Source organism: Perognathus longimembris, chromosome 7 (genome assembly GCF_023159225.1).
Source record: "Perognathus longimembris pacificus isolate PPM17 chromosome 7, ASM2315922v1, whole genome shotgun sequence".
Lineage (NCBI taxonomy): Eukaryota > Metazoa > Chordata > Mammalia > Rodentia > Heteromyidae > Perognathus > Perognathus longimembris.
The window spans coordinates 20,240,501-20,253,377 of record NC_063167.1 but is presented as its reverse complement, the minus strand read 5'-3'; positions in this window follow the sequence as shown (position 1 = coordinate 20,253,377).

The window sequence follows — 12,877 nt, the reverse complement described above, 5'->3', positions numbered from 1 at the left end:
TAAGTCAGGTAAAGAGTACATTTTTTTTCTGAATAATGTTACCCCTTCCCTCATTGTTGCCTAGTTTTTTCCCTCATCCCACCCACAAGTTGTATAGCTCATTTTCAACATAGTGTCCTGTGAGTACCATTGCTGCATTTGTTCATCCTTTGTTGTTTCCCACCCCCCCATTTCTGTGCTTCCCTTTATATTCCTCAAAGACAGATAAACAAACAGCACAAAAAGACAACAAAAACCTCAAAAAAGAAAAAGCCTCTTGTTTCTATTTCCTGATTTCTTAAACAAAATAGAATTATCCTTCCTCATACCCCAGGAGGGTGACTCATGTGTTCATAGGCTGGGAAAGGGGAGTGGCTGATCTCTGGCCATAGTCTTCCATCCTAGAAAAGAAAGGATTGTGCCAGGCACTGCTGGCTCAGGCCTGTAATCCTAGCTACTCAGGAGGCTGAGATCTGAGGATCATAGTTCAAAGCCAGCCTGGGCAGGAAAGTTCATGAGACTCTTATCTCTAATAAACCATCAGAAAACTGGAAGTGGCTCTGTGGCTCAAGTGGTAACCTTGAGCTGAAGAGCTCAGGGACAGCACCCAGGCCCAGAGTTCAAGCCCCATGACTGACAAAAATAGAAAAGGAAAGAAGAGAAAGGGTTGAATTTACCAGGGAAGACAAGTAGATTCAACTCCTATGCCAACTACTGCCTTGTGTGAAATAGCACTGGGATCCAGGAAAGTTGTGCCATGATCAACTAGTCATGTCTGCCATGATGCAGAAAAGGGCAGATATATATATATATAATATATTACATATTATGTATTATATATATATATTCATGTAGCTATGAGTATTCTTGAAGAAATTTCAGCCTTTAAAGAGCAAGCCCTTCTTGTCTGTAGAGCTTAACCAAGGTTATCCCCAAGTCAGCCTCCCAGCAGAGTGACCTTGGGATTCTAGATAGGGAAGAGGGTTTGCATTTGAATATTAAATGATCCTACACAAATGAGTGCAAATAAGCTCAGTTCTTTGAGCAACAGGGCCCCAGCACAGACCGAGTGGATGGGGCTAATGTCAAATCATACCTCCCCACAGGCACCTGAACATTTCAGTTGAAGGATGGACCCAGTCTGATATCAGGGGTCCTGCAAGGTTGGGGGGCCTGCGCTCACGAAGGGGAAAGTGTTTCATAGAATTGGGGACCTGGCTTCCACTCTTCTTGACAGGAAGAGACATGGCTGGGCACTTTGGTGTCAGGCAGGCCTCTGAACAGTGAGTGGAAATGGGAGAAGTGTTCGGGTGGGACCTGACACGCTGTGCCACACAGCCCTGAGCATCAAACCAGGGGCAAGGCGGAGGGTGACCCACTAGAAGCCAGCACTTAATCAAAGGGTAGCTTGGCAAGGGGTTGGAGCCACCTTTGGTACAGTACTAGCCATGAGTGAAAGCTCCGGGCACCGACTCTGAGTCCCGGTCTCAGACCAAAAAAAAATAAAAACTTGGCAAGGGTAGAGGTGTGAGGATGTCATAGAGATGCACCCTTTCACTCCCAACATTCAAAATGGTTTCCTGAGAGCTCCCTCCAGCCGATGCAGGACCTACGGAGATGATAGAAACCTCAGGAAAACAAGAAAACCTGGGTAAGACTCTGTTGTTCACCATGGCCGAGGCTTCCCACTCCAGCCTCAAGGGTTCCCCATAGCCTTGGCTTCCACATCGCAGGAGCCCATGTTTGACGCTCAGGGTTGCTGGGTGTGACTTGTTCCCATCCTAGCAAACCCAAGTTTTTGGCTTCCACAGAGCTATTCAGAGGGACTTCTTGACATCAAGGTCCCCAGCCGCGTCTCTTACAGCCAAGCTGAGTAGATAGAAATAGAAAGACTCAAGGGGTATGAAGTTGATTTTCTCCAGAGCCTTTTTTTTTTTTTTTTTTGGTCAGTCCTGGGGATTGGACTGAGGGCCTGGGCACTGTCCCTGAGCTGCTTTTTGCCCAGGGCTAGCACTCTACCACTTGGGCCACAGCGCACGTCTGGCCTTTTCTATTTATGTGGTACTGAGGAATTGAACTCAGGGCTTCATGCACGCTAGGCAAACACTCTACCACTAGGCCACTCCAGAGCCTTATCTTCCCATTTCTCCTACTGTACCCTCACTGAGCCCTCATCTCTTCCTGTGCTTCGTGGCTCACCTTTCCCGGCTCCCTTTCGGAGCCCTCTTCCCTCCTGAGGCCCCACCCAGAATCCTATCCCTTCTAGGAATCCTTAGCTCCTTAATCAAGCCTGGTAGGTATCACCCTCCAGTTCCCAGAGGGGACATTTTGAATCCCAGCCATGGGGAAGGAGGCAGATCACTCAGTCTACCATAGCCACACCAGCTACATCCTTGCCTTCCTCATGGCCCATGCTATAGGCTATGAGATGGAGGAGCCAGAGACAAGGCCAGCAGCAGCAGTCTGGGAGAGGAGCCCGGCTAAAGCTGTCTGGAAGCTCCGTGACCACTCTGGCTGCTCCACCAGTGGCACCCAGGCTATGATTCTGCTGCAGCCAGAGAGGCAGCTCCCTGCCTCTGCCAAGACTCTAGACAGGGGCTGGAACCCAGAGCAGCCCTCCTCCCCCAGCCCCTGAACAAGAGCGGCTCTGTGAACACCCTCCACCCCCTCCTTGCTCCTCAGGCCAGGCCAGGGTCAGACGAGGCCACCCATAGAGCAGGAAACAGGACACCCAGGCAAGGAAGGAGCAAGGGAGAGAGCCCCAGGGCAGGGTAGATATTGGTAAACCTGTAGGCCAAGAGGTTGAGGTGGCAGCAAATACATGTGACATGTCAGGACAGAGCTGAAGCAGGCAGGTGCAGGGTGCAGGTGATCCTGAAATGCCCCAGACAAGGCAATCAGGAACTGCAAGCCTGGCTCCAGGGCTGTGGCTCTCAGCAGAGCCTTGGGGCTCCTTGGCTCACTGCATTCACCTCAGTGCTCCTTGTGTTGGGCACTAGGGGCAAAGAAACGAAAGGGTACTGTCCCTACCTTCATCCAGTGGCTGGAATCAAGGTCTGGATTCAAGGGAGTGGCTAATGCTCTAAGAGCCTACCTCACCCATATCCTTTCTGAAGGGTTTGGAGGTCACTGTATTCTGAACCCTGTGACCCAGTTGCCCTAGACTAAGTGAGCTGACCCAGGGCCTGGCCCTTGCTCAGCTGGCTGGTGGCCCATGAAATGGTCTGGCCTGACCCTGATGCCCTCTAGGAATTAAATTCAGCAAGCAACCCAAGTGGCTCCTCTCCTGGGAGGAAGGCAGTGACCAGAGAAGGCTGTGGACAGACAATGAGGCAGCTGGAACTACAAGCAGGACTCAGGACCTGGAGGGAAAACCCAAATGGAGACTCAGCTCCAGGGAGTCTCTAGAACCTCAAAATCAGGAGCATTGGGGCTGGGGATATAGCCTAGTGGCAAGAGTGCCTGCCTCGGATACACGAGGCCCTAGGTTCGATTCCCCAGCACCACATATACAGAAAACGGCCAGAAGCGGCGCTGTGGCTCAAGTGGCAGAGTGCTAGCCTTGAGCGGGAAGAAGCCAGGGACAGTGCTCAGGCCCTGAGTCCAAGGCCCAGGACTGGCCAAAAAAAAAAAAAAAAAATCAGGAGCATTGGACATTTACAGCTCCCAGGCACCCGTGGCTCATTTCTACAATCCTAGCCACTCAAGAGGCTGAGATCTAAGGATCCAGGTTCAAAGCCAGTCCATGCAGGAAGGTCTATGTGACTCTCTTTTGTTGTTGTTGGTCGTGGGGCTTGAACTTGGGGCCTGGGTGCTATCCCCTGAGCAATTTTGCTCTGGTTTTCTGGTGGTTCATTGGGGATAAGAGTCACACACTTTCCTGCCTGGGCTAGCTTTAAGCGGTGATCCTCAGAGTAGCCACCTGAGTAGCTAGTGTTACAGGCATGAGTCACCAGCACCCAGCAATCTTGTGAGACTCTTATCTCCAATTTACCATCAAAACGTTAAAAATGGGGGCTGGGGGGCTGGGGATATGGCCTAGTGGCAAGAGTGCTTGCCTCGTATACATGAGGCCCTGGGTTCGATTCCCCAGCACCACATATACAGAAAATGGCCGGAAGGGGCGCTGTGGCTCAAGTGGCAGAGTGCTAGCCTTGAGCAAGAAGAAGCCAGGGACAGTGCTCAGTACCTGAGTGCAAGCCCCAGGACTGGCCAAAAAAAAACGTTAAAAATGGGGGCTGGGGATATGGCCTAGTGGCAAGAGTGCCTGCCTCGGATATACAAGGCCCTAGGTTCGATTCCCCAGCACCACATATACAGAAAACGGCCAGAAGTGGCGCTGTGGCTCAAGTGGCAGAGTGCTAGCCTTGAGCGGGAAGAAGCCAGGGACAGTGCTCAGGCCCTGAGTCCAAGGCCCAGGACTGGCCAAAAAAAAAAAAAAAAGAAAGAAAAAAAAAACACGTTAAAAATGGAGCTATGGGTCAAGTGGTAGAGCACCAGCCTTGAGTGAAAAAGCTATGGCCTAGTGGTAGAGTGCTCGCATCGTATACATGAAGCCCTGGTTTCAATTCCTCAGTATGACATATATAGAAAAATGCCTGAAGTGGCGCTGTGGCTCAAGAGGTAGAGTGCTAACCTTGAGCAAAAAGAAGCCAGGGACAGTGCTCAGGCCCTGAGTCCACCAGTGCCCCAGGACTGGCAACAAAAACAAAACAAATAAACAAAAGCTAAAGGAACGTGCCCAGGCTTTGAGTTCAGTAGACACACACAAAGCTGAGGCAAAGACACCGCTCCCAAGCTTGTGGATCTGCTCTGATTGCTGCCCATTAATAAAGATTCCCTGAACTTGGAGATAGGGAATAGACACCATCCCTGTCTTTCTTACTTCCCCTTGTGGCCTTAGACAACAAACGCCTGCCTCCTCAAGCATGTGGGTGAGTTTTCTCACCCAAAAGAACCAAATGAACCTTGCTTTTCACATCCTTGCCTCTCCAGACTCCTCCACCAGCCAAAGCCAGGCCCAGGAGCCATAGGAAGCCACAATGGTAACAAAAGGCCTGAACCTGAAGGAGTCCAAAGGCAAGTCCCAAGTCCTGCTTTTGGAGATCTCAGTTTCTTAATCAGAAACACGGGAGACATGCCTTCTGCCCCAGAGGCTGCTGGGAGTATGAAAGGAAGCCATTAGTGAGGAGGGCAGGCTTCAGCCTTCCCCAGAGACTTGCCCTTCACCTCCCTGCTAGCCTCTTGTCCTGTTGACTCTGCTCTGTGCTCATTCCACTGGGGCCTCCTGGGTTCTGGCCTGCAAAGGAGCCTGAGTGGGACACAGTTCAGTGGAATGGTGGAACTCCAGACCCTCAGGTCGAGCCAGCAGGGTGGGGTTGCGGTTGCTCAAGCCTTACCCACTGAGTCACATTTTTTCTCCAAACCGGACCTCTAAAACAGGGAGTAGGACTCCAGTTAGAACAGGAAGTCCTGCAGGGACTGTTGGTAGGGCTCACATGAGTCTGTGTCACCCCAGAATGGGCCATGACACAGAGGAGTTACGTAGTCTCCTATTTCTACCATGTCTTATGCTTTCCTCCCCACACTGTGGGATCCAGGATCCATCTCCAATAAGTTGAACTGCCCTTAGTAAGATGAACTCCAGAGCCAAACAGGCCCGGTGCAAATACTAGCTCAGCTCCTCCTCAATTGTGTGACCCCAGGCAAGCTGCCGCACCTTTCTGAGAAAAGCTAGGGCTGGCAGACTAGGGGTGCAGCTCAGTGGTAATGAGAATGCTTAATATTTGAGAGGCTCTGAGTTTAATCCTCAGCACCCAAAAATACAGTGAAATAAGCCAGACACCAGTGGCTCACTCCTGTGATCCTAGCTATTCAGGAGGCTGAGATCTGAGGATGGAAGTTCAAAGCCAGCTGGGGCAGGAAAGTCTGGGAGACTCATATCTCCAATTAACCACAAAAAGCTGGAAAGTGGGAGCTGGTAAAGTGCTTGCCTCGTGTACATGAAGCACTGGCTTCGATTCCTCAGCACCACATATATATAAAAAGCCGGAAGTAGTGCTGTGGATCAAGTGGTAGAATGCTAGCCTTGAGCAAAAAGAAGCCAGGGACAGTGCTCAGGCTCTGAGTTCAAGCACCAGGACTAGCAAAAAAAAAAAAAAAAAAAAAAAAAGCTGGAAAGTGTGCCGGATGCTGGTGGCTTATGCCTGTAATCCTAGCTACTTAGGAGGCTGAGATCAGAGGATTGTGGTTTGAAGCTAGCCTGGGCAGGAAAGTCTGTGAGACTCTTATCTCCAGTTAACCACCAGAAAACCAGAAGTGGCACTGTGGCTCAAAGTGGTATAGCATTAGCCTTGAACACAAAAGCTTAAGGACTGAGCCTAAGCCCAGAGTTCAAGCCCCAGGATCATAGAGGAAAAAAGTGAAATAAAATAAAATTACCTCTGAGCAGGGGCTGGGAATATGGGCTAGTGGCAAGAGTGTTTGCCTCATATACATGAAGCCCTGCCTTCGATTTCCCAGCACCACATATATAGAAAATGGCCAGAAGTGGCGCTGTGGCTCAAGTGGCAGAGTGCTAGCCTTGAGCAAAATGAAGCCAGGGACAGTGCTCAAGCCCTGAGTCCAAGGCCCAGGACTGGTAAAAAAAAAAAAAAAAAAAAAAAAAAAAAAAATTACCTCTGAGCAGAATGGGAATGTAAACTAGTATAACCACTATGGAAATTAGTATGGGGTTCCGATACCACTATCAAGCATATGACCGAAGGAATCAATATATAAGAAAGAGTCCTGCTTATCCACCCATGTTTCCTGTAGCTCTGTTCACATTCACAGTAGCTGAACTATTTTTTTTTTTTTTTTTTTTTTTTTTGCCAGTCCTGGGGCTTGGACTCTGGGCCTGAGCACCTTCCCTGGCTTCTTTTTGCTCAAGGCTAGCACTCTGCCACTTGAGCCACAGCGCCACTTCTGGCTATTTTCTGTATATGTGGTGCCGGGGAATCGAACCCAGGGCCTCATGTATATGAGGCAGGCACTATTGCCACTAGGCCATATCCCCAGCCCAGTAGCTGAACTATTGACCAACGAAGATGAGTATATAAGAAGATAGCTTACAAATATACCATGGAATATCACACAGCCAAAAACAGAAATGAAATCATATGGTTGGTAGGAAAATGGATGGGACTGGAGAAGAATAAGTCAAAATAAAAAAACAAACAAACATTGAGCAGGGTACCAGTAATCCTAGCTACTCAGGAGGCAGAGATCTGAGGATTAAAGTTCAAAACTGGTGTCAGCAGGGAAGTCCATGAAACTCTTACCTCCCATTACTACCAAAAAAAGTTGAAGTAGAGCCAGGAATGTGACTTAGTGGTAGAGTGCTTGCCTAGCATGAAGCCCTCGGTTTGTTTCCTCAATACCATATACACAGAAAAGGCTGGAAGTGGGGTTGTGATTCGAGTGGTAGAGAGCTAACCTTGAGCAAGAGAAGCTCAGGGACAGTGCCCAGGCCCTGAGTTCAAGCCCCAGAACCAGCATGCATGCATACATGCACATAAAGATGAAGATGAAGGTGGAGAGGTAATTAATTCTGAAATCCATTGCAATTATGTACTAGTGCATCATAAGAAACCTCCATGAGGGCTGGGAATATGGCCTAGTGGTAAAGTTCTCGCCTCGTGTACATGAAGCCCTGGGTTTGATTCCTCAGCACCACATATATAGAAAAAGCCAGAAGTTTCTGTAGCTCAAGTGGTAGAGTGCTAGCCTTGAGCCAGGGACAGTGCTCAGGCCCTGAGTTCAACAAAACAAAAAAAACCTCAGTGAAAGAGGTTGGGCAACAGGGGCTTGGGGGAATATGGAAAGAATGAAATAGAGAATGTTGCTCTGCACAAAAATAACACATGCACATCTGAGTCACACCATAGTGAGACACTTTGGGGCACACTTCAATACACACTAAAACAGAAATGAATGGATGGGAGGAGGTAAACACCAGCAAGAGGAGGGAGTATAAGGAAGAAGGTGATAAGGATGAACATGGTTAGTATAGTTTGTTTACATATATGAAAATCGAACAATAAAACTGAGTGAAATTGTTTTAAGAAGGCAGAGTGGGGGCTGGGAATATGGCCTAGTGGTAAAAGTGCTTGTCTTGTATACATGAAGCCCTGGGTTCGATTCCTCAGTACCACATATATAGAAAAAGCCAGAGGTGGCGCTGTGGCTCAAGTGGCAGAGTTCTAGCCTTGAGCAAAAAGAGGCCAGGGACAGTGCTCAGGCCCTGAGTTCAAGCCCCATTACTGGCAAAAAAAAAAAAAAAAAAAAAAAAAAAGCTTTTTTTTTTTTTAAAAAAAAAGAAGGCAGGGGCTGGGGATATGGCCTAGTGGCAAGAGTGCTTGCCCCGTATACATGAAGCCCTGCCTTCGATTTCCCAGCACCACATATATAGAAAATGGCCAGAAGTGGCGCTGTGACTCAAGTGGCAGAGTACTAGCCTTGAGCTGGAAGAAGCCAGGGACAGTGCTCAGGCCCTGAGTCCAAGGCCCAGGACTGGCCAAAAAAAAAAAAAGAAGGCAGAGTGGAGCCAGGTGCCGATGACTCACGCCTGTAATCCTAGCTACCCAGGAGGCTGAGATCTGAGGATCACAGTTCGAAGCTAGGACAGGAAAGTCCTTGAGACTCTTAACTACCAGAAAACTGAAATGGCCTCATGGCTCAAAGTGGTAGAACACTTACTAGCCTTGAACGAAAGAGCTCAGGGATAGTGCCCAGACCCTGAGTTGAAAGAAAAAGAAAAAAGAAAAGACAGAGTGGAAAAACGAAACAAAGCAAAAGGCAGGGCCAGTTACGGGAGGGGGGCTGGAGTGTGTGTGAGGTTGATTGGGATATAATTGTAGTCATGTGTAGCAATTGTACAGCTAATATATTCTGATTTTTTTTAATAAAAATTACTACTGAGGGCCTGGGAATATGGCCTAGTGGCAAGAGTGCTCGCCACCTATACATAAAGCCCTGGGTTTGATTCCTTAGCACCACATATATAGAAAAAGCCAGAAGTGGTGCTAGTCTTGAGCAAAAGAAGGCAGGGACAGTGCCCAGGCCCTGAGTTCAAGATCCAGGACTGGAAAAAAAAAAAAAAAAGAAGAACGTGGTGGAAGGGTAGTTGTCTTTCTCCCAAGTGCGTGGTTCCATGCTGGGGCCCTTGCTGAAGCTGGGTGAGGCCCCGGGGCCTACTATGGGCTTTGCAATCATGCACTCAAACAGACAGGGGGGAGGGGTGCGGAGCAGATCAATGCAGCACTTCTATAATCCTGGTTTTTGTTTTTCTTTTGTGGTGGTACTAGGGTTTGAATGCAGGGCTTCTCATTTTCTAGGCAGACAGGCTCTCTACCACTCAAGCCATATCCTACAGTAACATGAGACTGCGATTTTGTCTGTAAAATAGGGGTGCGATAAAGCACACAGGGTGACTGTTAGGCCCCCTTCTCTGCTCCAAGAAGGCTGCCTGAGCCTCCCCTTGGATGGAGAGAGAGGCCAAACTGGAGAAGAGAAGGACTGTTGTCTAAGGCTCTGCCTGGGGGTAGCGAGAGGCAGGGGTGAGACAGGACAGGAGGATGCGAGGCTGGCTGTACTCCTCCTTCAAGCAGGAAGGACTCCAGGTCTGCTAGATAGCGGCTCGAAGGCTGGGTCTCATTCTCAGAGTCACACGGAGGCAGCTACAGACACACAGACCCTGCAGGATCTCATCCATGCACACACATTGTAATTTTTTTTTTCCTTTTGTTGATCATGGGGCTTGAACTTGGGGCTTGGGCGCTGTCCTTGAGGTTTTTTTGCTGAAGGCTAGCGCTCTACCACTTTGAGCACCACGCCACTTCCAATTTTCTGGTGGTTAATTGGAGATAAGCATCTTATAGACTTTCCTGCTCAGGCTGGCTTTGAACCATGATCCTCAGATCTCAGCCACCTGAGGAGCTAGGATGACAGGTGTCACTGGTGCCCAGTATTCACACACATTTTTATTTATTTATTTATTTATTGGCCAGTCCTGGGCCTTGGACTCAGGGCCTGAGCACTGTCCCTGGCTTCTTCCCGCTCAAGGCTAGCACTCTGCCACTTGAGCCACAGCGCCGCTTCTGGCCGTTTTCTGTATATGTGGTGCTGGGGAATCGAACCTAGGGCCTCGTGTATCCGAGGCAGGCACTCTTGCCACTAGGCTATATCCCCAGCCCTCACACACATTTTTATACTCAGCTACATCCACACAAAAGCACACACTTCTATCCTCAGTATCCACACAGACTGAGGGGCTGGTGGACACACACACACACATACACACTTGTACACTCAAGTTCATTCACACAGACACCTTCTTGCTCCTGCACACCCAGAAACTCGCACACTAAATGACACAAAGAAGTGCTTCAAAGGACCTGTTCACATATTTGCACACAAACCCGAAACCAAAGTCAAACTTGTACCCACATGGTAAAGACGACATGCATTTATTTTATCCACCCTGCTCTATACTCTGGAACATTCACAGACACCCTTCCTGACACACAGGAGCCAGTTGGGTCAGGCAAACTCACTCAGCATTCCCTCCTCACCCACCCCTGCGGCCATTCCCTCCGCGGGAAGCTCCAGCCAAGCAGGCTCCCTCTCCCCACCTACTTCCCACCATCCTCTGGGGCCTCTGCCGCCTCCCTCGAGCGTGGGGGAGCAGGGGAAAGGCGGGGCTCACCCTGCTGAGGTGGCAGGTTTGCAGCTCACCTGCCGCTAGGCCACACCCTCCACTGGGGTAGGCTTAAAGGAGCAGGACTCCCGATGTGACCTGTTGTCCTTGTTTCCCAAATGGGGAAAGTGAGGCCTGGAGAGGAGTCAGATGGTGAATGGGACTTGAACCTAGGACTCCAAGGCTCAGAGCCAGGTGGGAAGAAGATGGTTATGCTGAGACTGGGGAGCTGGAGCCCAGGCTTCCCCCCTGATGGCCCTGGCTGGCTGCTGGTGGAACCTGTCCCCCTGTTCCTACGCTCGCAAGTAGACACTCCCACCCCCTGGCAGTCCCCAGCTACCAAGCCAGCACCACCTGGGCTCCAAGCCAGAAGCCTGGTGTCTCCTCCACACCTCTGGCTCCCTGTGGGATCTCTAAACTGGTGGGGGGGGGGCGGGGGAGGAAGTGGATAGCAGAGCCATCTTGCTCTGCTGCTTCCCAGCCAAAGGTCCGGGGACCAGTGGCTCCTCCTCCCCAGAACTCCATTTCCTCTGGTACAAAGGAGCTGATAGACACACCTACCTCCCAGATCCCTAAGTTAACTGGTTTCCTAGACCGGTAGAGGAGGGCAGGACCTAGCCTGGGGACTCTGGGCTGGCTTGCTGAGGGAATCTAAGATCTGCTAGAACATACTGAGAAAGGCCAGGTCAACCATGTTGAACTCCCCCTCACCCAGCCCCCACCCTGCCATTTCCTCCAGTTCTCCAATGCCAGCCCCTCACAGTGTGATTGCTTGGCGAGGAGGACAGGGTCTGAGTAGAAAGTGAGTGGCAGAAATGGAGAGGGGTCAGGGAGACACAGCCTGTCCTCAGGAGCCACCAGTCTGATGGTGGCTTTCACTTCATTTGTGGCTCAGAGATTGTGTGTGTGACTTCAGTACTTGGGGCTCTGAACTGACACTGTTGGGAAGGCACAGTGAGTGAGTGAGCCTACTACCTATGTGGTAACCTAGTCTATCTTCTGTTGCTGTAACAACCACAGGCCAGGCTGATGAGGCTGAGAAGTTGCACCTGCCAACTTCATGGGCTTTAAGACTGGGGAAAAAGCTACTGGAGGGAACAGCATGTGCAAAGGTGTGCTGGGAATGTGGTTAGAGGTTAGAGGTAGAGTGCTTGCCTAGTATACATGAAGCCCTGGACTCCATTCCTCAGCACCACAAAAAACAGAAAAAGCCAGAAGTCGCACCGTGGCTCAAGTGGTAGAATGCTAGCTTTGACCAAAAGAAGCTCAGGGAGTTGGCGCTGGTGGCTCACACCTGTAATCCTAGCATCTCAGAAGGCTGAGATCTGAGGATACAGGTTTAAAGCCGGCCCAGGCAGGAAAGTCCTTGAGATTCTTATCTCCAATTAACCACCAGAAAATCAAGTGGCTCTGTGGCTCAAGTGGTAGAGCACTAGCCTTGAACTGAGGAGCTCAGGGATAGTACCCAGGCCCAGAGTTCAAGCCCCATAACTGACAGAAAAAAAAAAAAAAGAAGCTCAAAGACAGTGCCTAAGCCCTGAGTTCAAGCCCCAGGAATGGCAAGAACAAATAAAACAACATAAAGGATATGGTAAAGAGCAGAGAAAGGAGATTTATTACATGACAGCCATGGGAAAATAGCACTTCAGTACATCTTCAACCATGTTGAGTGGTACAGACATTGGCATCAGGTTAGAGAGAAGTAGAGGACAGGAGGTGAGAAGGGTAAGCACAGGTATAATAACAGGAAGTCACGGGTGTGGCCTGGTTGACCATTAGCTCAGTCTTTGTCCTTGAAGGAGTTCTAGAGAATTCTTATCACTTTACTATTAGGAGGAGGAACAAGTTGCCTGGCAGCTGACTTCCTGAGTTTTCAGTTATTTCCTTTAAGATATCTGCAATCCTAGCTACTTAGGAGGCTGAGATCTGAGTATTGTGGTTTGAAACCAGATGAGGGCAGACAAATATAAAAGACTCTTATTTTCAGTTAACCAGACAAAAGCTGGAAGTGGAGCTGTGGCTCAAGTAGTAAAGTACCAGCCTCAGGTGGAACAAAACAAGCCACTGCTGGAGAGGCCCAGAATTCAAGCCCTAGTACCAGCTCACACACATACAAAAGATGGTAAGAGGAAGGCATTGACTATTTGAGGGGCAGTTTGC